The sequence below is a fragment of the Pseudorca crassidens genome, chromosome 1, assembly GCF_039906515.1.
Source record: "Pseudorca crassidens isolate mPseCra1 chromosome 1, mPseCra1.hap1, whole genome shotgun sequence".
Taxonomy (NCBI): Eukaryota; Metazoa; Chordata; class Mammalia; order Artiodactyla; family Delphinidae; genus Pseudorca; species Pseudorca crassidens.
The window spans coordinates 75,909,462-75,932,309 of NC_090296.1; the positions used below are offsets into that span (position 1 = coordinate 75,909,462).

The 22,848-nt window shown below is 39.7% G+C and overlaps 1 long non-coding RNA gene across 1 annotated transcript in view; it reads left to right on the plus strand.

The window, feature by feature from the left end:
• LOC137226362 (uncharacterized) overlaps positions 1 to 22,848 on the plus strand; it is a 684,033-nt gene that overhangs the window by 523,308 nt on the left and 137,877 nt on the right. Inside the window, exon 9 of the long non-coding RNA XR_010944326.1 lies at positions 7,381 to 7,528. This is a non-coding gene — a long non-coding RNA (uncharacterized lncRNA). The remainder of the gene's footprint in view (positions 1 to 7,380; positions 7,529 to 22,848) is intronic.

Here is a 22,848-nt window from a genome sequence, read left to right on the forward strand (position 1 = left end):
TCTTGTCTTTCTGGTGGTCAGGGCTGCGTCCAGTGGTGTGTTTTGTGGTGTCTGTGAGCTTAATATTATTTTAGGCAGCCTCTCTGCTGATGGGTAAGGCTGTGTTCCTGTCTTACAAGTTGTTTGGCATAGGGTGTCCAGCACTGGAGCTTGCTGGCCATTGGGTGGAGCAGGGTCTTAACATTGAGGCGGAGATCTCTGGGAGCGCTCTCCCTGATTGATATTACATGTGGCCGGGAGGTTTCTAGTGGTCCAATGTCCTGAACTCAGCTCTCCCACCTCAGAGGCTCAGCCCTGACACCAGGCCGGAGCACCTAGACAACAGGGGCTTATATTTGGACTCTCCATTCTGCTCCATTGATCAATGTGTCTGTTTTTATGCCAGTACCAGTGTTTTGACTACTGTAGCTTTGTAATATAGTTTGAAATAAGCAAATGTGATGCCCTCAGTTTTGTTCCTCTTTCTCTAGATTGCTTTGGCTATTGGTGGTCTATTTTGGTACCATACAAACTTCAGGATTGTTTTGTTCTATTTCTGTGAAAAGTGCCATAGAATTTTGACAAGGATTTCATTCAGTCTGTAGATTGCTTTGCGTACTATGGATATTTCAACAATTTAATTTTTTATGTCCATGAGAACAAAGTATCTTCCCATTTATTTTTGTCTTCTCAATTTCCTTAATCAATGTCTTATAGATTTCAATGTACAGGTCTTTCACCCCCTTGTTTAAATTTATTCCTAAATATTTTCTGTTCGATGCAATTGTAAATGGAATTGTTTTCTTAACATCACCTTCTGATAGTTTGTTAGTAGTATGTGGAAGCACAACTGATTTTTGTGTATTGGTTTTGTATCCTGCAACTTCACTGAATTTGTATATTAGTTCTAACATATACTGACATCTTGTGGGCATGTCTCCCACGGCTAAGGCAAATGATGTGATTTTCTTTTCACTTTCTGTTTTTGTGTATGAAAAAGTGCACATTAAGAACTGGAGTAGGAAGTCTCTATGCTGTTTATTTTCGGTTGAACAACGTTTAGTTCATAAGCAAGTTAAAAGATTTTTCTAATGGAATTTTTATTGGCATTTCTGTGGCCTATTGAGGAAGAACACCAAGTCTTATACAGCCTTGAGAGGAGGGGGAAAGTCTCTCTAAATGACAAGAAAGATGGGGCTTCCCTGGTGGTGCAGTGGTTAAGAATCTGCCTGCCAATGCAGGGGACACGGGTTCGAGCCCTGGTCTGGGAAGATCCCACATGCCACAGAGCAACAAAGCCCATGCACCACAACTACTGAGCCTGCGCTCTAGAGCCCGTGAGCCACAACTACTGAGCCCATGTGCCGCAACTACGGAAGCCCAGGCGCCTACAGCCCATGCTCCACAAGAGAAGCCACCGCAATGAGAAGCCCGCACACTGCAGCGAAGAGTAGCTCCCGCTCTCCGCAACTAGAGAAAGCCCGTGCGCTGCAACGAACACCCAACACAGCCAAAAATAAAATAAATAAATTCATAAAAATTTTAAAGAAAAGAAATACTTTTAAAAAAATGACAAGAAAGAGTAAATGAGACTCAGATACAGAGGGTGATGTGCTCAAAGTGACTGAGAAGGTTAAGGTCAGATCCTAACCTAGAAGCCAAGTTGCCCGATTCTCTGGTCTCCTAAAATGTTTCTAGGGATCATGTGTTAATAGGAGGGCATTTATAGACGGCATGTCTTGGTATAAAGGAAACAATAGACCTGGCACTCATCCTTACGCTCCACAAACCCTGTTCATAACTGGTCTTTCCCCATTCTCTGCGTGTGCCTAGCGGCCCCAACACAGAGTGGACTGGCCAGGAGGAGAGAAAGGAGGGAAAAAAGGAAAGAAACTGTAAGAAAGAAGGGGGAGTAGACTTGAAAACGTTTTCTTGTTATCTTCTCAAGTTTAAGAGAACTAAAAGAGATTGAGGAAAAATAATTCTCTTCCCATTGGAAAAAAAATTACACTTTTCTTTGTTCCTACAAAAAATTGACAAAAATGGATCAGTTAAGCTGGAAAGCTGCATAGCCACTTTCTGTGTTCCTCTTTGTGTGTCATCCCATTTTAAGTAGCAAGAAAACCTTTCATAATGGATTGGGACAAGGCCAGGAATCATTGAATGTTTGGAAGCTATGCCCAGACTATTCTGCTTATAACAAAGAGAATAAAATATATCATTTGTCATAGTTTCCACATGACTTCAATATTGCATGTGAGCTAACTACTCTTTCCCCATCTGATCAGGGACGTTACTGACAGAGATACAGCAGGCCCCTCTTGCGACTAAACACACGAATGCCGTCACCAGATCCAGGCAAGTCCACCTACCAGCTTTTGTAAAGTTACTATACGGATAATGGAAGAAAACAGCTTAGATGTGCGTCTCATGTTACAGATGGGACAGTTTTGGTCATTTAAGTTTTTAGAATGATCACTGTGTGTAACAAGACAATTGTTGCAGTATTTACAGAGTTTTTGCTTTTTTTCATTTTTAAAACCACATGATGTTTCCTTCATTCAGGCAGATGGGTGATTCTCAGCTCATCACTTCAAGGAAAGGATGTACTGCTGGGAAAAAAATAAAGCTGCCTTGCTTACCATTTTATTTCAAAAGTTTTAGTCCTATAGGCAAATCAAAGGACAAGCATCAGTTACAGATTTAGGAGATGATACACTGAAATAATACAAGTTAGCCTACCTGAGGCAAAATAAGCATTTTCTAAGTGGAGCAAGGGGGAGAGGAGAGAGTATCCGAGTAAAGCAAGGAGGCATAAGTATCGATGGGTCCTTGGAGGAACATTGAACCTTGTCCCCTAGAGACATCTTGGAAAGAAAACCACAAGACCCCTGGGCCACTTTCATGTATTAAATAAATCTCAGTGCAGCCCTGGTTAAAACTTCCATCTTCATTTCTCTCTTCTGCTCTTTGAACCTGAGGCTTGACTCCTGGCTGCAGTAAGGTCAGCATGGCTTGCTCTGTTCTCTTCCTCTGCCTTTTGTCTTTGGTTCTAATTCCCTTGAGGTTAGGGAAGAAACAAAAGTTAAGAATTTTTTTAAAATGGCAGACACTTTCTCATTTAACTGGTGTGCACCTTTGGGTGTCACTGCTTTCCTGCCCAACCACTGATGGCCTCGATGTGCGAGCATCCCTGTGAGAGAGCAGCCGGGGACCCTCAGGAGCCTCCTCAAGGCAGGAACTCCCCCTCCCTGTCAGATCCCATTCAGGAAGCACTCCCCATGGCCTCTTGTCTCCCCTTTTCCTGGTGGAGAACTGGCTGATGACTCAGGCCTGCTGCCTTCAGAGGTGGCACCTGTGGGACACAGCACTCACTCCTCCTCACCGTGCCTCATGGAGACACCCAGGCAGCCCCAATGCTGCTCCCCTTCACTGTACCATCCTTCTCTGATTTCCTCATCCTCTGCTTAAGTAGATGCAAAAATAGATCAAAATCTCCTCCAGAAACAGATATCCAAAGACAGAATGCCATGTAGTTTTCCTTTTTACTCTGATGATCTCTGTCTTTAAAAGCAAGTATTTTAGGATAGCGATGTCTGAAGTGGCTCATGGGGAAAGTGGAACACTCTGATGATACTCTTCTGCTGACTGCTGCATCCCTCACATCAGCTAAAGAAGTGAAGATCAGGGGTTGCAGGGTCTGTACAGTTGCTTCTTCATAAATCCTAGAGTGCCTGGCTGTGAGTTGTTCTTAATGGAAAATGATGAATGCTTAATGCCTCTTGGTCCCTAGTTCTGGGTCCCAGCTGCCAAATTTGTGACAATGAAAAATGCTCCAGAGTACATCTTATTCATCTAAATGGAAAAAAAATCTCTTTGATTCTATAAGTGATTCTAACTAAAGGTTTCTAATTCTTAAGACAAAATAAAAAAATATACATATATAGTCCAATATTTTATATTGTGTAATTTATAAATATATATTATAATTAAATATATTCCAGTAATATTAATAAATCAATTAATATTTACCAATTAGATGAGCTTGAGGAACAAAATTCAATAATAAGCCCTGCACCAACCAAATCACCACAGATACAGGAAAAGCAAAGCCTGGCTGTGAGGATATGGCAGAAGATTAAACATGGTCATAAAACAATTATAAGTCATCAGTGTGGTCTCTCCTGGAAGTTATTAGGAGAACTATGAAGGCAGAGGTTAGATAATTATTGTGCTATATTTTGCAATAAACAAAATTTTCTCAATGTTGTAAATTGCTTTCTTCAATATGAATTTTAAATGTTGTAAAGAATCCAGAAAGAGTAAAAAGATTAATTAAAATTATGTAGTATAATATATTTAAACTTTAGAACAGTGGAGGAAATATTAAGAAATAACTGACTCATGGCCTTTAACATATAGAGAGGTTTTGTTTTTTAATTAAAAATAAAGAATGAAAACAAATAAACAACGAACACTTACAAAAATCTTTGATCCAACAGCATCCATCATCATAACAATAGCCCTTGGCATAGAATTAAGACTTTCTCCATTTCACGTTTGAGTACCTGCAGTTACAAAAGGCATTCCACTAACAGCTGGCCTAGCTCATTAACGTGACAAAAACTTGCACTTACATCAGTTTTATACCAAATCTCACCATTCATTAAACCATGGATAAATTTCTTTTTGCTGTTGTTGAAAACAAAAGTCATTACCTTGTTTATCATTAAAAAAGAGAGTTTTTTTTTTACTAATCAAAATAGGATATGGTTTAATCAGAATAAGGTGTTACGTGCATTAGGTGTCCCCAGGTGGGTTCTGAGGTTCTCTAACCACCTAACATCTAAGTGAATACACAACACATACATTTTCATATCATCCATCCTCCTGAAATTCAGCAGTCTTCCATTTATAGTGTTTTTCAAAGCAAAATCTCCCAGTCACTTGAACCAAACTCATCAAGTAACTCACTAAAAAAGTAAACCCCCAACCTCATGCCAGACCTACTGAATCAGAATCTGTTGATCAGAATAAGACATATTTTTTCTTCATGTGATTCTTAAATGTACAGTAAAATTTGAGAAATACTGTCCAATTGGTTAACTCTGGAGTTTTTATTTTTTAATCTCATCTTATATTGCCTGCAGCATTTACTTTATCTCAGAAATCCCTTCATCTTTAAACATTCTTAAGCCTCAGTTTCCTCAACTGAGGATGGGTTAATATTACTTTGCGGTTTTTAGATTATAAAATGAGTTGTAAAGTGCTTAGCAATGGACTTGGCATATGGTAAGTGTTCCATAAATGATAATAAAGATGATTGTGGTAATGATGCAAATGACAAAATAAGGGCAGGTGGAAACAAGGATCCCATGATAATTCTCTGATCTCTTTCCCTGAACACATTGGGCAGACTTTAAAGCTGTAAACCCAAAAGATTAAAATTAAACAAAACCAGATGGTGTGGATAAAAGAATACCTCTCTTAGCCTAAATGAGGAAATTTCCACTTCTGCTTTCCTTCTTTGTAGACCTTGCCTCTTCCCCTTCCCACACGGGAGGAGTGAGGAGGGTTGATTCTGTTGTTCGCAGTCCATTTATGAGTAGGAAATTAGTCCTTAGTCTAACTTAAAATGTAGGACTCAAGACTCCACTCACTCTGCTTATATAGCTTGCATTTTAAGTCTTTGCCTACCTGTGATAATAAGCAAATCTAAGGAGAGCTAATTTAGTACACTGTGATTTAGTACGCTCTTTCTCTTTCTATTTTAGCTCACATACTTGAAAATCACGTCAACCCTTGGCTAGTTTGATGCGTGTCCTATCTCTCCTACTCATCCTTATAGGAATTCTGAGCTTGCTTTTCTGGATTCAGAAGGAAGTAGGAAACTCCACTTAGGCCTGAACCTCAACCCACCTTTCCTGCTTTAGAAGTAATCAGGTCCTGGTTCGGCTGAAAGTCCTTCTTCACTTTCCATTTGTATTAAGCTAATACATATAAGCATCCTCAGGAATCTTCCCAGTGGTGAGCAGGGCAGGATTTGGCCATTCTTACGTCCCTGGAAATATCACCATGGGACATAAAATCCCCACTTCAAATGGAAATTACCAAACATTTTAGTTGAATAATAATGAATTTATGACATATCCAAACATGTGGGATACAGCAAAAGCAGTACAGAAGGTCCCTGACTTACGGTTTTCTGACTTTATGATGGTATGAAAGTGATATGCATTAAGTAGAAACCACACTTCAAATTTTGAATTTTGATCTTTTCCTGGGCTAGTATGATGCTCTCTTTTGATGCTGGACAGCTCCCAGCCAGTCAGTGGATCACAAGGGTAAACGACCATCACACTACTACCAAACATAAAATAGATAGCTAGTGGGAAGCTGCTGCATAGCACAGGGATATCAGCTCGGTGCTTTGTGACCACCTAGAGGGGTGGGATAGGGAGGGTGGGAGGGAGACACAAGAGGTAGGAGATATGGGGATATATGTATATGTAGAGCTGATTCACTTTGTTATAAAGCAGAACCTAACACGCCATTGTAAAGCAATTATACTCCAATAAAGATGTTAAAAAAAAAAAAACAGTTCTAACCCAGACAACCACTCTGCTTTTTGTTTTCAGTACAGTATTCAATAAATTACATGAGAGAGTCAGCACCATATTATAAAATAGGCTTTGTGTTAGATAATCTTGCCCAACTGTAGGCTAATATAAGTGTTCTGAGCACGTTCAAGGTAAGCTAGGCTAAGCTATGATGTCCGGAGTTTAGGTGTATTAAATGCACTTTTGACTTAAGATATTTTCAACTTATGATGGGTTTATTGGGACGTAACCCCACTGGAAGTCAAGGAATATTTGTAATTAGAGGCAAATTTATGGATTTTAATTCTATTTGTTAGGAAAGAAGAAATGTTGAGAATCAATAGTCAAACTTGCAACTCAAACAAGTGGAAAAAGTAGCAAGATAAATAAAAGAAAGTAAAGGTAGCAAATAATAAACTATGTGCAGAAATAACAAAATTGACCAACTTTCACAAGAAAAAACAAATATATAAAGAACCCCTTACCCGTTAAAGTAACTGAATCCATAATTGAAGGATTATTAAGTTTCTCCCATAAGTGAAACTATGCTTAGATGGCTCACTAGTGAACTTTCTGAAAATTAAAAAAAAATTATTAAAAACCCTGCACAAATTCTTCTATACATAGAAAAGGAGCCATAAGTTGCAACTTATCTAATGAACTATTATCATCTTGATACCAAAATCTGACCTAAACATTTTAATGAAAGACAAAGTTGAATACCAGTATCACTCAGGATCCTGGACAGAATGAACAGTAATCTCTGCTGTCTGGCTATGTCACAAGATGTCATTCTCCATAGGACTACTTGAAAAGAAGTTCTGGGTGCTAAGCAACTACTTCATCGAGGAAGGAAAACACCAAAGATGCCCTGATTCCAGAGCCCCAGCTGCAGGGTTTGTGTACAGGCTGCAGGTGCCTGGGGAGCACTGTGTCTCCACAGCACAGAGGTAAGTGGCTGAGTCTTCAGGTTTAGGGGCTGCGATGTGCAGAGAGCTTCCCTTCTTTAACAAGGTGGCTTTTAGTCTTTCGTTCTGCTTTTCGTCCCCAACTGAGTAAAGACGGAAGAGAAGTTCGGGTCCCTTCCTAGGATCCTGTCTATACCACAGTAGCCCGTTAAAATTGCTGGCCGTGTAGCTGCAGTTGAGGATGAGACTGTCTCCCTCCTGGATTTTCAGGGTCTGAGGACTCTGCTCCACCTTGTCTTCTCCCCTCAACCCTGTTCAGGAAAACAAAATCAGAAATGAAACAAAGCTTTCAGTTCAGCAGTTTTGAAAAATTCCAACAAAAAGCCTGGGATGAGCTGAGACTAAACCCCTCTCTCTCTTCTCTCCAGCTTTGGATAAATGTGTCTTTATGGTTCTCATCTCTTAACCTCCAACTTACAGCCAAGCTGAAGCCACAAGACTATGAATGCACATTCCAGCATGTTCTCCATCCTGATTCACACTCTTGATACAATTTTAATGATTCCAAATCTTCTCCCCTGAGGAGCTGCTCCTGTGTCTTAGTTCTCCTTCTCTAATGCAGGAGATAGCCTTTCTGTTGGTGGCTCAGCCAATCAAGAACAAATCCTCTAGTAGCTGTCATGCTTTTGACAGTTAAGGCACTGGAGGAATGAGAGGAATGGAACCACTGCCACCTGGTGGTCACAAACACAAACATCTCACAGGACCCACTCCATGTCCCCTACAAAGACAAAAATTGATGGGAGGACATTTTTTATATTGGTGGGCATTGTGCATATGAGGTTTAAAGCAGTAATCAGAAAAGCCTTCTCTGTCTGCAATTTGAATCGTTTCATTGTTCCTTGTTTGGCCTTTAAAGCTAAACGCTACCAGAGGTTATAAAAGTTGAACCCAAGCATAGGTGTAATGGATTGTGTTTCTCTTTATAGTACACAAGAATCTCAGCAGGTGAGACCTTAAAAGGACTAGAGTGCTGAAAAAAGCGGGGGGATAAAAGAGCTGTGGATATGTCTGGAGACCTCTTTGACAGAGAATTGGGAACATAAGTTAAGAAACCATTGCTTCAAATAATTTTATGCCTGGCTACAGGGACCAAGTGCAACTACAACTCAGGGTCACGAACTTGATAGATCTTAGGAGAACAGGAGGGAAGAGCATGGCAGAGGGAAAGCAGAGCTCTCCATTCTAGACCCTGGAGAGATCAGAACGTCACAGGACAGAGTGGGGAACAGGAAGATACGTATAGCAAAACTAGTATTGTTTAATTTGTTTGGTTCTATGACACTCCGCTGGGTTTTCTGTTTTGTTTTGTTTTTGTTTTTACATCTTTATTGGAGTATAATTGCTTTACAATGGTGTGTTAGTTTCTGCTTTATAACAAAGTGAATCAGTTATACATATACATATGTTCCCATATCTCTTCCCTCTTGCGTCTCCCTCCGTCCCACCCTCCCTATCCCACCCCTCCAGGCGGTCACAAAGCACCGAGCTGATATACCTGTGCTATGCCGCTGCTTCCCACTAGCTATCTACCTTATATTTGTTAGTGTATATTTGTCCATGCTTCTCTCTTGCTTTGTCACAGCTCACCCTTCCCCCTCCCCATATCCTCAAGTCCATTCTCTAGTAGGTCTGTGTCTTTATTTGTAGCTTCTTCATGACATTTTTTTTTCTTAAATTCCATATATATGTGTTAGCATACGGTACTTGTCTTTCTTTTTCAGACTTATTTCACTCTGTATGACAGACTCTAGGTCTATCCACCGCATTACAAACAGCTCAATTTCGTTTCTTTTTATGGCTGAGTAATATTCCATTGTATATATGTGCCACACCTTCTTTATCCATTCATCTGATGATGGACACTTAGGTTGTTTCCATCTCCGGGCTATTGTAAATAGAGCTGCAATGAACATTTTGGTACATGACTCTTTTTGAGTTATGGATTTCCCAGGGTATATGCTCAATATTGGGATTGCTGGGTTATATGGTAGTTGTATTTGTAGTTTTTTAAGGAACGTCCATACTGTTCTCCACAGTGCCTGTAACAATTTACATTCCCACCACCAGTGCAAGAGGGTTCCCTTTTCTCCACACCCTCTCCAGCATTTATTGTTTCTAGATTTTTTGATGATGGCCATTCTGACCGGTGTGAGATGATATCTCATTGTAGTTTTGATTTGCATTTCTCTAATGATTAATGATGTTGAGCATTCTTTCATTTTGTTGGCAGTCTGTATATCATCTTTAGAGAAATGTCTATTTAGTCTTCTGCCCATTTTTGGATTGGGTTGTTTGTCTTTTTGTTATTGAGCTGCATGAGCTGCTTATAAATTTTGGAGATTAATCCTTTGTCAGTTGCTTCATTTGCAAATATATTGTCCATTCTGAGGTTGTCTTTTGGTCTTGTGTATGGTTTCCTTTGCTGTCCAAAAGCTTTGAAGTTTCATTAGGTCCCATTTGTTTATTTTTGTTTTTATTTCCACTTCTCTAGGAGGTGGGTCAAAAAGGAACTTGCTGTGATTTATGTCATAGAGTATTCTGCCTATGTTTTCCTCTAAGAGTTTGATAGTGTCTGGCCTTACAGTTAGGTCTTTAATCCATTTTGAGCTTATTTTTGTGTATGGTGTTAGGGAGTGATCTAATCTCAAAGTTTTACATGTAGCTGTCCAGTTTTCCCAGCACCACTTATTGAAGAGGCTGTCCTTTCTCCACTGTACATTCCTGCCTCCTTTATCAAAGATAAGGTGACCATATGTGCGTGGGTTTATCTCTGGGCTTTCTATCCTGTTCCATTTATCTATCTTTCTTTTTTTGTGGCAGTACCATACTGTCTGGATTACTATAGCTTTGTAGTATAGTCTGAAGTCAGGGAGCCTGATTCCTCCAGCTCCGTTTTTCGTTCTCAAAATTGCTTTGGCTATTCGGGGTCTTTTGTGTTTCCATACAAATTGTGAAATTTTTTCTTCTAGTTCTGTGAAAAATCCCAGCAGTAGTTTGATAGGGATTGCATTGAATCTGTAGATTGCTTTGGGTAGTAGAGTCATTTTCACAATGTTGATTCTTCCAATCCAAGAACATGGTATATCTCTCCATCTATTTGTATCATCTTTAATTTCTTCCATCAGTGTCTTATAATTTTCTGCATACAGGTCTTTTGTCTCCTTAGGTAGGTTTATTCCTAGATATTTTATTCTTTTTTTTTTTTAACATCTTTATTGGGGTATAATTGCTTTACAATGGTGTGTTAGTTTCTGCTTTATAACTAAGTGAATCAGTTATACATATACATATGTTCCCATATCACTTCCCTCTTGCGTCTCCCTCCCTCCCACCCTCCCTATCCCACCCCTCCAGGCTGTCACAAAGCACCGAGTCAATATCCCTGTGCCATGCGGCTGCTTCCCACTAGCTATCTACCTTACTACGTTTGTTAGTGTCTATATGTCCATGACTCTCTCTCGCCCCGTCACAGCTCACCCTTCCCCCTGCCCATAACCTCAAGTCCGTTCTCTAGGAGGTCTGCATCTTTATTCCTGCCTTACCCCTAGGTTCTTCATGACATTTTTTTTTCTTAAATTCCATATATATGTGTTAGCATACGGTATTTGTCTTTTTCTTTCTGACTTACTTCACTGTGTATGACAGACTCTAGGTCTATCCACCTCATTACAAATAGCTCAATTTCGTTTCTTTTTATGGCTGAGTAATATTCCATTGTATATATGTGCCACATCTTCTTTATCCATTCATCCGATGACGGACACTTAGGTTGTTTCCATCTCCGGGCTATTGTAAATAGAGCTGCAATGAACATTTTGGTACATGACTCTTTTTGAATTTCAGTTTTCTCAGGGTATATGCCCAGTAGTGGGATTGCTGGGTCATATGGTAGTTCTATTTGTAGTTTTTTAAGGAACCTCCATACTGTTCTCCATAGTGGCTGAACCAATTCACATTCCCACCAGCAGTGCAAGAGTGTTCCCTTTTCTCCACACCCTCTCCAGCATTTATTGTTTCTAGATTTTTTCATGATGGCCATTCTGACTGGTGTGAGATGGTATCTCATTGTAGTTTTGATTTGCATTTCTCTAATGATTAATGATGTTGAGCATTCTTTCATGTGTTTGTTGGCAGTCTGTATATCTTCTTTGGAGAAATGTCTATTTAGGTCTTCTGCCCATATTTGGATTGGGTTGTGTGTTTTTTTGTTATTGAGCTGCATGAGCTGCTTGTAAATTTTGGAGATTAATCCTTTGTCACTTGCTTCATTTGCAAATATTTTCTCCCATTCTGAGGGTTGTCTTTTGGTCTTGTTTATGGTTTCCTTTGCTGTGCAAAAGCTTTGAAGTTTTATTAGGTCCCATTTGTTTATTTTTGTTTTTATTTCCATTACTCTAGGAGGTGGGTCAGAAAGGATCTTGCTGTGATTTATGTCATAGAGTGTTCTGCCTATGTTTTCCTCTAAGAGTTTGATAGTTTCTGGCCTTATATTTAGGTCTTTAATCCATTTTGAGCTTATTTTTGTGTATGGTGTTAGGGAGTGATCTAATCTCATACTTTTACATGTACCTGTCCAGTTTTCCCAGCACCACTTATTGAAGAGGCTGTCCTTTCTCCACTGTACATTCCTGCCACCTTTATCAAAGACAAGGTGTCCATATGTGCATGGGTTTATCTCTGGGCTTTCTATCCTGTTCCATTGATCTATCTTTCTGTTTTTGTGCCAGTACCATACCGTCTTGATAACTGTAGCTTTGTAGTATAGTCTGAAGTCAGGGAGCCTGATTCCTCCAGTTCCTTTTTTTGTTCTCAAGATTGCTTTGGCTATTCGGGGTCTTTTGTGTTTCCATACAAATTGCGAAATTTTTTGTTCTAGTTCTGTGAAAAATCCCAGTGGTAGTTTGATAGGGATTGCATTGAATCTGTAGATTGCTTTGGGTAGTAGAGTCATTTTCATAATGTTGATTTTTCCAATCCAAGAACATGGTATATCTCTCCATCTATTTGTATCATCTTTAATTTCTTCCATCATTGTCTTATAATTTTCTGCATACAGGTCTTTTGTCTCCTTAGGTAGGTTTATTCCTAGATATTTTATTCTTTTTGTTGCAGTGGTAAATGGGAGTGTTTTCTTGATTTCACTTTCAGATTTTTCATCATTAGTGTATAGGCATACCAAAGATTTCTGTGCATTAATTTTGTATCCTGTAACTTTACCAAATTCATTGATTAGCTCTAGTAGTTTTTTGGTAGCATCTTTAGGATTCTCTATGTATAGTATCATGTAATCTGCAAACAGTGACAGCTTTACTTCTTCTTTTCCGACCTGGATTCCTTTTATTTCCTTTCCTTTTCTGATTGCTGTGGCTAAAACTTCCAAAACTATGTTGAATAAGAGTGGTGAGAGTGGGCAACCTTGTCTTGTTCCTGATTTTAGTGGAAATGCTTTCAGTTTTTCACCATTGAGGATGATGTTGGCTGTGGGTTTGTCATATATGGCCTTTATTATGTTGAGGAATGTTCCCTCTATGCCTACCTCCTGCAGGGTTTTTATCATAAATGGGTGTTGAAAGCTTTCTCTGCATCTATTGAGATGATCATATGGTTTTTCTCCTTCAATTTGTTAATATGCTGTATCACATTGATTGATTTGCGTATATTGAAGAATCCTTGCATTCCTGGAATAAACCCCACTTGATCATGGTGTATGATCCTTTTAATGTGCTGTTGGATTCTGTTTGCTAGTAGTTTGTTGAGGATTTTTGCATCTATGTTCATCAGTGATATTCTCCTGTAGTTTTCTTTCTTTGTGACATCCTTGTCTGGTTTTGGTATCAGAGTGATGGTGGCCTCGTAGAATGGGTTTTGGAGTGTTCCTCCCTCTGCTATATTTTGCAAGCGTTTGAGAAGGATAGCTGTTAGCTCTTCTCTAAATGTTTTATAGAATTCGCCTGTGAAGCCACCTGGTCCTGCGCTTTTGTTTGTTGGAAGATTTTTAATCACAGTTTCAATTTCAGTGCTTGTGATTGGTCTGTTCATATTTTCTATTTCTTCCTGATTCAGTCTTGGCAGGTTGTGCATTTCTAAGAATTTGTCCATTTCTTCCAGGTTGTCCATTTTATTGGCATAGAGTTGCTTGTAGTAATCTCTCATGATCTTTTGTATTTCTGCAGTGTCAGTTGTTCCTTCTCCTTTTTCATTTCTAATTCTATTGATTTGAGTCTTCTCCCTTTTTTTCTTGATGAGTCTGGCTAATGGTTTATCAATTTTGTTTATCTTCTCAAAAAACCAGCTGTTAGTTTTTTTGATCTTTGCTATTGTTTCCTTCATTTCTGTTTCATTTATTTCTGATTTGATTTTTATGATTTCTTTCCTTCTGCTAACTTTGGGGGTTGTTTGTCCTTTCTCTAATTGCTTTAGGTGCAAGGTTAGGTTGTTTATTCGAGATGTTTCCTATTTCTTAAGGTAGGATTATATTGCTATAAACTTCCCGCTTAGTACTGCTTTTGCTGCATCCCATAGATTTTGGGTCGTCGTGTCTCCATTGTCATTTGTTTCTAGGTATTTTTTTTTATTTCCTCTTTGATTTCTTCAGTGATCACTTCGTTATTAAGTAGTGTATTGTTCATCCTCCATGTGTTTGTATTTTTTACAGATCTTTTCCTGTAATTGATATCTAGTCTCATAGCGTTGTGGTTAGAAAAGATACTTGATACAATTTGAATTTTCTTAAATTTACCAAGGCTTGATTTGTGACCCAAGATATGATCTATCCTGGAGAATGTTCCATGAGAACTTGAGAAAAATGTGTATTCTGTTGTTTTTGGATGGAATGTCCTATAAATATCAATTAAGTCCATCTTGTTTAATGTATCATTTAAAGCTTGTGTTTCATTATTTATTTTCATTTTGGATGACCTGTCCATTGGTGAAAGTGGGGTGTTAAAGCCCCCTACTATGAATGTGTTACTGTCGATTTCCTCTTTTATGGCTGTTACTATTTGCCTTATGTATTGAGGTGCTCCTATGTTGGGTACATAAATATTTACAATTGTTATATCTTCTTCTTGGATCGATCCCTTGATCATTATGTAGTGTCCTTCTTTGTCTCTTCTAATAGTCTTTATTTTAAAGTCTATTTTGTCTGATATGAGAATTGCTACTCCAGCTTGCTTTTGGTTTCCATTTGCATGAAATATCTTTTTCCATCCCCTTACTTTCAGTCTGTATGTGTCTCTAGGTCTGAAGTGGGTCTACTGTAGACAGCAAATATATGGGTCTTGTTTTTGTATCCATTCAGCCAATCTGTGTCTTTTGGTGGGAGCATTTAGTCCATTTACATTTAAGGTAATTATCGATATGTATGTTCCTATTCCCATTTTCTTAATTGTTTTGGGTTCGTTATTGTAGGTCTTTTCCTTCTCTTGTGTTTCTTCCTAGAGAAGTTCGTTTAGCAGTTGTTGTAAAGCTGGTTTGGTGGTGCTGAACTCTCTCAGCTTTTCCTTGTCTGTAAAGGTTTTAAGTTCTCCATCAAATCTGAATGAGATCCTGCTGGGTAATCTTGGTTGCAGGTTTTTCTCCTTCATCACTTTAAATATGTCCTGGCACTCCCTTCTGGCTTGCAGAGTTTCTGCTGAAAGATCAGCTCTGAACCTTATGGGGATTCCCTTGTGTGTTATTTGTTGTTTTTCCCTTGCTGCTTTTAATATGTTTTCTTTGTATTTAATTTTTGACAGTTTGATTAGTATGTGTCTTGGCGTGTTTCTCCTTGGATTTACCCTGTATGGGACTCTCTGTGCTGCCTGGACTTGATTAACTATTTCCTTTTCCATATTAGGGAAGTTTTCATCTATAATCTCTTCAAATATTTTCTCAGTCCCTTTCTTTTTCTCTTCTTCTTCTGGAATCCCTATAATTTAAATGTTGGTGCATTTAATGTTGTCCCAGAGGTCTCGGAGACTTTCCCAGTTCTTTTCATTCTTTTTTCTTTATTCTGCTCTGCAGTAGTTATTTCCACTATTTTATCTTCCAGGTCACTTATCTGTTCTTCTGCCTCAGTTATTCTGCTATTGATCCCATCTAGAGTATTTTTAATTTCATTTATTGTGCTGTTCATCGTTGTTTGTTTCATCTTTAGTTCTTCTAGGTCCTTGTTAAATGTTTCTTGCATTTTGTCTATCTATTTCCAAGATTTTGGATCATCTTTACTATCATTACTCTGAATTCTTTTTTTAGGTAGACTGCCTATTTTCTCTTCATTTGTTAGGTGTGGTGGGTTTTTATCTTGCTCCTTCATCTGCTGTCTGTTTTTCTGTCTTCTCATTTTGCTTATCTTACTGTGTTTGGGGTCTCCTTTTTGCAGGCTGCAGTTTCGTACTTCCCGTTGTTTTTGGTGTCTGTTCCCAGTGGCTAAGGTTGGTTCAGTGGGTTGTGTAGGCATCCTGGTGGAGGGGACTAGTGCCTGTGTTCTGGTGGATGAGGCTGGATCTTGTGTTTCTGGTGGGCAGGTCCACGTCTGGTGGTGAGTTTTGGGGTGTCTGTGTACTTATTATGATTGTAGGCAGTCTCTCTGCTAATGGGTGGGATTGTGTTCGTGTCTTGCTAGTTGTTTGGCATAGGATGTCCAGCACTGTAGCTTGCTGGTCGTTGAGTGAAGCTGGGTGCTAGTGTTGAGATGGAGATCTCTGGGAGATTTTCGCCTTTTGATATTATGTGGAGCTGGGAGGTCTCTTGTGGACCAGTGTCCTGAAGTTGGCTCTCCCACCTCAGAGGCACAGCACTGACTCCTGGCTGTAGCACCAAGAGCCTTACATCCGCACGGCTCAGAATAAAAGAGAGAAGAAGTAGAAAGAAATAATTAGTAGAAGTAGAAATTAGTAGAACTAGAAAGAAAGAAAGAAAGAAAGGAGGGAGGGAGGAAGGAGAGAAGGAAGGAAAACAGAAAACATCCCTTAATTTGGGATGATTCGTTGTCTATTCATGTATTCCACAGATGCAGGGTTCGTCAAGTTGATTGTGGAGCTTTAATCCGCTGCTTCTGAGGCTTCTGGGAGAGATTTCCCTTTCTCTTCTTTGTTCTCACAGCTCCCAGGGGCTCAGCTTTGGATTTGGCCCTGCCTCTGCGTGTAGGTCGCCGGAGGGCGTCTGTTCTTCGCTCAGACAGGACGGGGTTAAAGGAGCCGCTGATTCGGGGGCTCTGGCTCACTCAGGCGGGGCGGAGGGAGGGGCACGGAGGGCGGGGCGAGCGTGCGGCGGCAGAGGCCGGCGTGACGTTGCACCAGCCTGAGGCGCGCAGTTGGTTCTTCCGGGGGAATTGTCCCTGGATCCCGGGAACCTGGCAAAGGCGGGCTGCACAGGCTACCCGGAAGGGGGGTGTGGTGAGTGACCTGTGCTCGCACACAGGCTTCTTGGTGGCGGCAGCAGCAGCCTTAGCGTCTCCTGCCCATCTCTGGGGTGCGCGCTTTTAGCCACAGCTCGCGCCCGTCTCTGGAGCTCCTTTAAGCAGCGCTCTTAATCCCCTCTCCTTGTGCACCAGGAAACAAAGAGGGAAGAAAAAGTCTCTTGCCTCTTCAGCAGGTCCAGACTTTTCCCCGGACTCCCTCCCGGCTAGCCGTGCCGCATTAACCCCCTGCAGGCTGTGTTCTCGCCACCAACCCCAGTCCTCTCCCGGCGCTCCGACCGAAGCCTGAGCCTCAACTCCCAGCCCCGCCTGCCCCGGCGGGTGAGCAGACAAGCCTCTCGGCCAGGTGAGTGCCGGTCGGCACTGACTCTCTGTGCGGGAATCTCTCCGCTTTGCCCTCGGCACCCCTGTTGCTGTGCTCTCCTCTGTGGCTCCGAAGATTTCCCCCTCCGCCACCCGCAGTCTCCGCCCGCGAAGGGGCTTCCCAGTGTGTGGAAACGTTTCCTCCTTCACAGCTCCCTCCCACTGGTGCAGGTCCCGTCCCTATCCTTTTGTCTCTGTTTATTCTTGTTTCTTTTGCCCTACCCATGTATGTGGGGGGTTTCTTGCCTTTTGGGAGGTCTGAGGACTTCTGCCAGCGTTCAGTAGGTGTTCTGTAGGAGTTGTTCCCCGTGTAGATGTATTTCTGGTGTATCTGTGGGGAGGAAGGTGATCTCCGCGTGTTACTCGTCCGCCATCTTCCCGGAAGCCCCACTCCATTGGGTTTTGTCATTGAACATGCGTTGATGTTGCAGAGTTGACCACCATTTATACAAGCTCTCCTCAGACTTGTCCGTAGAGCACACTCTACCCCCATTAGCTACAACCCATAAAAAGAACATCAACCCTCAGACGCACTGCTTTGATGTCACTTCATCCCTCACCCACTCAGGGACTAGAAAAGAATAAGCTGCCCAGAATTATTGCACTAACAGTGTAGGTATGGGGTTTGTTGTTCTTTAACGTTTTCTTTGAAAATCTGATAATTTCTCAGTGATCTAAAAGTCATTAAACTAACTTGTATCCATTTTCTCATCCTTTGATTTCATTTATTCTAGTCACACTTAGCAAACTGTGACTCTTACAAATCATATTTAAAAGGCTGTGTTTCTCTGTTTCTGAATGTGTGTCTCAGAAAGAACGTGAAAAAGATAACTGCAGCATTAATGCAGCAGCTGTTTGTAGGCTAGACTCTAAAAGAACCCAGAAGCTGAATGTGTGATGTGTAATGAAACCAAGGAGATGATTTACGGTTGTGATTTTTATGAAATTTCTTTGTAATTTTAAAAACCATTTTTAATTTGAAATAATTATAGATTCATGGAAGTTTCCAAAAATGTACAGGGAGGCTCTGTGTACTCTTCACCCTATGTCCTCCAGGGGTCTCTAAACCAGGAAATTAACATTAGTAAAACACACAGGGCTTATTAGATTTCCACAGTTTACATGCAGCCATTTGTGTGTGTGTGTGTAGTTATATGCAATTTTACACATGTACAGATTCATGCATTCATGTATATCACATGTATAGCTTCGCTGCCACAATCAAGGTGCACAGCTGTTTCATAACCACAAGGCTTCCTCATGCCACCCCTTTGTAGCCACACCCACCCCTTCCCTAGTCATTAACCCCTGACAATCACTAACCTGTTCTTCATCCCTACTTTTTTGTTATTTTAATAATGTTATATAAATGGAATTATATAGAAGTAAGCATTGAGATGTTTTTCACTCAGAATGAGTAGTAAAAACATGAGATTTGTCCAGGTAATAGTGTGTAACCAACCTGTTTGTTTCTTTTTATTTCTGAGTAGTATTCCATGGCAGGGATGTGCCACAGTTTGTTTAACCAGTCACCTACTAAGGGACATCAGGTTTCCATATTTTGGCTGCTATGAATAAAGCTGTTATGAATATTCAGGTACAGATTTTCATGTAAATGAAATCTTCTATTTATCTAGGATAAGTATCCAAGTCTGCATTGCATGTTTAGTTTTATAAGAAATTGCCAGGCCATTTTCCAGAGTGCCTGTATCATTCTATATTCCCATCAGCAGTTTATGAGTGATCCAGTTTTACCCACGTTTGCCAGAATTAGGTGTTGTCACTATTTTTTATTTTACCCCACTGATAGTTGTATAGTGATATTTCATTGTGGTTTTAATTTGCGTTTCTCTGATGGCTAATGATGTTGAGCATCTTTTCATGTGCTGATTTGCAATCTGTATATCCTCTTTGGTGAAATATCAATCTGAGTCTTTCACCCGTTTTTCTAATTGGTTGTTCATTTTCTATACCATTTAGCTTTTAGAGTTCTTTATATATTCTAGATACAAGTACTGTGTCAGATACATGGTTTGTAAATATTTACCCCCAGTCTGTAGCTTATCCTTTCATATTCTTAACAGGCTCTTTTGTAGAGGAAGAGTTTTTAAATTTGATTCAGTTAGGGGTGCGTGCGTGTGTGTGTGTGTGTGTGTGTGTGTGTGTGTCTGTATCATGCTTTTGGTGTCAAATCTAAGATTTACTTAGCTCCAGTCCTGAAGATTTTCTCTTATTTTTTTTCAAGTTTCATAGTTTATATTTTACATTTAAGTCTATGATCCATTTTGAGTTGATTTTTATAATGTATATTTTTAAGAAGATGTTTTTTAGAAAAGAGGAATCTGTCATCATCTTTGTCTTAAGCTTTACCTATTTGCTGTTATCAAGTAACTAGTTCAAAGCAACATAACCAAAATGTAGCTTGAGCACTTCTCATAGAAGACTGAAAAAAACTTTTATGCTTTGAGCCTGTGAGCTTCCCTTTTTATACTTACTGTGATTTCTCTAAATTAAAAGTAAAGTTAAAACTATAGAACAAACCCAAACCCTTCTCAACATATCAGCCTCTGAAATCATCTATCACGTATTACAGGGCAATGTTTTCTAGTATAGATTTGGAAAATGGTTACATCTATCTTATGATCAAGGATAACTGTAGTCTTTCCTAAAATTCACATTCTTTTAAACTTTAAAATTCTCTGAGAAACAAAATGCCTATTAATATTTAAGTCATCAATGTGAACTAAAGTGAGAGTCTTTTCCTTGCTATAACTTCTTTCCTATAATTGAGCATGTGTTTCTTGAAAAAGAGAATATTCTCTACAAATTGTCACAAGAAAGAGAATTGCCTCTTTCTCTTATTACTTTTTGCTAAAATTACATGCTTCCATCTACCTTTTTGCACAGTCACCATTCCAAGGTCAAATAGCTCATTTCCCCAAGGATGTAGTGATTCTTCTTTCTACTGTGCCAGAGGCAGAGTCCTGATTTTTGCTCTCATAGGAGAACTTTTAAAATACCAATATTACAATCGAGGATAATACTTCCTAAAAGTTTTCTTAAGGGTTGAGAATCCAGGAAATTAAAAGGATTCTTGATTGAAATAATTCAGCCCTTGGAACCAGAATCAGGAAATTAGAAAAACAGACAAGACATTTTTCTTGTCTCAGGCTAGGACTCCCAATGGTAGGAATATCTACCCCCAAACTAGGTCACTAGACTGGAAATAAAAAATATACAAAGAAGCAGAACAAGTGATGGCAATGGTAAAGATAAATAGAAACAGATAGTTCGACACCATCCAATTGTACTCATGGGCAACATCTAGTGTATGGAGAACACCTATTATAAAAACGTCATTTCCTTTGAGCCCTAGGAGTTAGGATGGAAAGGAAAAGTATTGAGACTCAAAGAGAACTAAGTTAACTGAGATTTTCTTTTGGCCTGGACCACTCCCCCACTCTCTGCCCACTACCACCCTTAGTTTTATAGGACTCATATCTCTAGCCACAGGAAATAAATATTTGAGGCCGAAATTCTAAGATAAAAGCCCTAGAGAAGAAAGCAGAAAAGAGATAATACAGGAATACGTCATCAGCAGGTGAAACCGGAAGACCCACCGATAAGAGGGACTTCCAAGTCCACAAGAAAATGAATTCGATATACATCTTCCTATAGACTCACTCAGGTGATGAAGATGGCTCTGTCTACGCCAACAAGAGGGAGACCATCTAATTGCAAACCTGAAAATAGTACCATATGACGAAAATCTGTACAAACAGAAAGGGGATTTATGGTACATGGAAATAGAAGTATCCTTATGGTGATGAGAATTGGACGAATACAAGAACTAATTGATACACAATTATCTAACAGCATCCAAAAGGTAGAAGCTCTGTATCTGTTGATATTATCAATTAATTCATTCTTCAGTTAGCCAATATGCAATGTGCAGCCACTATGTGCCATGTACTGTGTAATGTACAATACATACATGTTTCCTGACTGTATGGAACTCACAGTTACAGGCATAGCAGGAATTTTAGAAGTCTATACATAAGTATAGATATAGATGTAGATTATAAAAACATATTAATTGCAACACTTCCTTTTGTCTTGGACTTGGAAGAGAGCCTTCAGTACATGAGAACCGATGGAGAGAGTCCACAATACATGCTTGGGTACACTTCCAAAACATATATGAAGTGCATTTGTTCAACTTTCCTTAGCCTATCATGCAGAGTAATGATATATGAGAAAACTGATAATTCACTGAAGAGTTAGAGCAAACAGAAGTGAAGCTGTGATGGTGTGTCTTCCTCAACCTTCCTCAAGCCAAGTTAGAGGAGATTCAGAAGATTGGCTCAGAGAGTTTGAAATGAATCCCCTGGAGTTTGGAGGATTCAGAGGGTCACACTAGGCGGCAATGACAATTTCTCTCACTTTACTGTACTTATGGCCAGAATGCTGATTACTCTGTTATTTTTATCTCTGTGTATATGTGACAGAAAGGTGGCTCATACTTGTTAAATTGAGTGAGAAGCTAGAGAAAGTAGATGATGAGGTATGACACGGAGTCATGTAGAAATGAGTAAAATGTCAGAGAGAGAGAGAATAACACAAAGAGAGGACACAGTCTAGAGCTAAACCTTGCAGACACACAATAGTTAATGACTGGAAGGGAGCTGAAGGTTTGTGCGGGAGTGCGAGAGGAAACAGCCCAAGAAGTAGGTACAAACCTCAGAGAGTGTTTTGTCAGAGAAGCAGCTGTTTCTCTAAGAAAGAGAGAAACTTTCTCTAAGGAAGAGAGGATTTGAAGCAAGAGTAAATGGTCACAACTCATGTGTCTAAAGTTTCTGAGAGGTCAGCAATGATGAGGTTTGGAAATTTCGGTTGATTTACAACACCGAGGTTATTAGCACTCTTTGAGGGCTTAGCTAGTGGAGGAATTAAAGCCAGATATATGTATACCCTTTAATGCAGAAATTCGAATATATATGCCCAATAGGAGTGTGTAAATATGTTCACCAAAGAACGTGTATAAGAATATTCATAATACCACTATTGATAACAGCCAAAGGCAGGAAAAATCCAAAGAACCAGTTAAGCAGGTAGCTAAATAAATTCTGGTATGTTCATACAGCAATGAGAATAAACTAAACTGAATACAACATGGATGACTCTTAGAAATCTGATATTAAGAAAAATATCCAGATAGAAAAAAATCCAAACGATATTATTTTAGTTGTATAATGTTCAGAAATGGGCAAAACCAATCTATCTATGGGACTGTGGTTTCCTTGGAAGGATGGTAGTGACCTGAAGGGGATAAAACAGGGCTTCTGAAGAGCAAAACCAAGCAAGAAAGAGCAGCAGGCCCAGCTTCAGTCTCTGGAAGCTCATGAATTGTTCAAATGAAGCTTCACAAAGTCCCTTTTTTAACACCAGGACAGACTTGGGGTTCAGTATGACAAGCATCAACTATAGCAACACAGGTTGCAATAGGGAAGTCATTGAGGTTTGGGGTCTTTCAGGT